The sequence below is a fragment of the Chironomus tepperi genome, unplaced genomic scaffold, assembly GCF_022539635.2.
Source record: "Chironomus tepperi strain 1889 unplaced genomic scaffold, CSIRO-AGI_Ctep_v1 contig_479, whole genome shotgun sequence".
NCBI lineage: Eukaryota > Metazoa > Arthropoda > Insecta > Diptera > Chironomidae > Chironomus > Chironomus tepperi.
In genome coordinates, this window is record NW_027226601.1 from 177,789 (window position 1) to 181,054 (window position 3,266).

The following is a 3,266-nucleotide window of genomic DNA, read 5'->3' on the forward strand; positions in this document are numbered from 1 at the left end:
TTCCTCTACATCTTCTCCTGCACTCCTTTTGTGTATGTATATGATGAAAATAAAATAAATATAGTTATGTGCTTGGCGAGATAACAATGAAGTGAGTGAAGGAAAATCGAAGGCGTGAAATGCTTCATTTCATTTCATTTCTTCCCATTTTTCTAGTTCCTTCTTTTTTTTTGTTCGTGTGCTGTTTCCTCATGCATTGCACACAACATTTAGAGGGGAGAGAAAGGTAATAAAAAACTCTTTGTCATGATTTTTGATGATGTGTAGATAAGAAATCTTTAAATGTGCTTGCTATTCAGTTTTTTCATACTAGGTCAGTATGAATTGAAATTGTTTGAAATTATTTAAAGGCATTGATTTTTATTGGATATTGTTGATGTTTTTTGCAATAATATTTAATTTAATTCGTGTTTTTATCAATAATTGAGCATTTTATTTTATTGTTTTAAGAATAATTGAATGTCGACTTTGAATGCCTTTATCAACTTTGGTTCTTTCGTTCTTAAATTGCGAAAGCCGGTCTATAACAATTACCAGTCCACCTTCCACAGTCTCGATAACGTCCAGGAGTGATTCCCTTACTGACAAGTTACATGATTTCGAGAGTATCATCACTTAAATTATATCTGATGAACATCGCGTTTGATCTCTGTTTAATCTGGTCTTGAGAGTGGTCTTTGTATGCTAGGGTTTAATTGTATGTAATCCAAGATCCAGTAATATCCTCACCCTCTTTATATATTTCACAAAATCCAACAAGATCCAATGTCAGTAAAAATTCAACATTTTTTAAAAGTTTTCAAATATTGGAAAAAGCCCAACAGGAGCCATTTGTAGAAGCTGGCAACCTCAGTAATGGGCATCGGAGGAAGATTGTAACCTGCGTAAGAGGCCATCGATGAAAATTGACAATAAATGGAAGGGCTATCAGGGGAAGTTGGCCATATGCGGAAGGTACCATCGACGAAATATAATAACATGCAAAAGGGATCATCGATGGAAGGTGGAAATCTTTAGAAAGACCCACATGCGGAAACTGTGATTCGACGGGCTCTTGCCTATTATTTCTATCTGCATTCCAACTCTGGCCAAGGGTTGAGAGCCCAAAGAGAATTTAATTTTACAAATAAACCAATTTGCACAACAACTAATTAACTTGCTTCCACGCGTCGTTAATTAATATTTTGTTATAAGTATTCCAAAAACAATCAAATTTTCCTTGAATCACTGTTAAATTCAAATCAATTTCAATCCTCAGTAACCATCGAACAATTCTGTAAAAAGATTCAATCAATTGTAGTCAATTAATTCATATATTTTTACAAAAGTCTATCAATTCAAGCTCAATAATCATCATTCATCATGATTTGCAAGCCAGCACCATATTCAACTGACCAAAAGGCCATCATCGAACGTGAAAATTGCAACTACAATGAAAAAATCACAATTCAAATGGCTGAAAATGGAAATGTAAATCGAAAGGTGCGAATTTATTGTGATGGAATTTATGACTTATTCCATCAGGGTCATGCACGTCAACTGATGCAAGCCAAAAATATTTTTCCAAAATGTGAAGTTTATTTAATTGTTGGATGTTGTAATGATGAAATGACACATGGGAAAAAGGGTGTTACTATATATACAGACACAGAACGTTATGAAGCAATTCGTCATTGTCGATATGTCGATGAGGTGTTGAAGAACGCCCCATGGATGATAACTGAACAATTTCTACATGAAAATAAAATCGATTTTGTTGCACAAGACTCAACGCCATATGTATGTGATGGCAATGACATCTACAAGATGGTCAAAGACAAGAACATGTTTATACCGACACAACGAACTGACGGCATATCAACGACTGACATTCTCAAAAGAATCATCAAGAATCACGACATTTATGTTCATAGGAATTTAATGAGAGGAATATCCGCGAAGGAAATGAACATTTCCATTTTGACCGAGAAAAGGATTCAAATAATGGAAAAATATGCTCAATTGCGGGAAAATTTTGCTAATTTTTTTCATTTAGTCTCATCATATTTTGATAATAAACAGCCACTCATAACCACCGACGTTGATGAAAAACTAATTGACACAACGATGATTGATATTGAGGATAGTCTCACTGCAAATCAAAGCTAAACAAATTATTGCAGGCATTTCATTTTTTGTGTGCCTTGTTTGAGTTGAATATTATATTTTTTTAAAAATAAATAAAAATTGTGGATTTGTTTGAATGTCATGAGCTTTTATTTGTCGATAGATTGATTGTGTGCTGGAATATTTTTTTAGCGCGGTTTGATAGAGGGGAAATTGTTTGTGTTGATTTTCAAAATTGGGTTTAGAGGAATTTTTGGGACGGGGGAACAGAATTTAGAGGCAGGGATGATTCCAAGTAACACAAGGCATAGAAATGACTTAAAACTCTATTAGATATCAGCTTTGCTCAGACTCTTTCCCAGTTGTGATGAAATCCGGTCTCAGGTCAAAGTCAAATCGGCCTGGGGTATGATTTTGGTCCATTTCCCCCTCGTGTACTTTTTGAGACACTTCTAAGTACCACACTTTGTAAGTACCTCCCAAGATAAGCGTGCGTATTTTCTGAGCGTGCTCATGAGAATACTCAGTTAATTTTCAGTCAATATGATTAAATATTGTCAACTCTTTGAGCATACTCATGCTTTTTGTCTGTTCAGAAAGATAGATTAAAGCTCATAGCTACAGCAAACATCAAGGTACTCCTATGTCTCTGCATCTCTAGTTGAACACAAATGTCCACCTTGTGATTCTCAGGCAGATTTGCAAGGATTTCCAAAAAAGCGCCTCCACTATGGAGTCGTCTCCCAAAAAAGTGAAGTCCTCTCCAATAGAATCCAGATTCCAGAGAAGTCAATTGACACAATTTTTTTTGGAGGCGCCTTCACTGTAGTTCGGTCTGCCAGATCTGCCCTCGAGTAAAAGAATCCTAATACAGAACCTATTCAATCCTTCATTCCAAACATTTCTAACCTTAACTCTAAAAAAGAATCATTATTGAAATGAAACAGCAACTGAAAAAAAAAATCATGTCGAAGCAAATTATATTGTACATACATAAAATGTTCCTCTATCTGACCTTTTCAGTCAATTTGTCTCTGTGCATGATAAAAAAAGCTCCTCATTCAATCATTCAGCTTTTAAATCAATTTCAAAGGACAGAAAAAGTTTTTTGTTTTAGTAGATTAAACAAGGATGAAGAGCTTTTCAGGGGGCAGTGTTGG

The 3,266-nt window shown here is 34.9% G+C and overlaps 1 pseudogene; it reads left to right on the plus strand.

Moving 5' to 3' along the window:
* The first annotated feature begins 1,362 nt into the window (after window positions 1-1,362).
* Window positions 1,363-2,148, plus strand: LOC139099583 (choline-phosphate cytidylyltransferase A pseudogene; annotated as a pseudogene).
* Window positions 2,149-3,266: the final 1,118 nt, after the last annotated feature.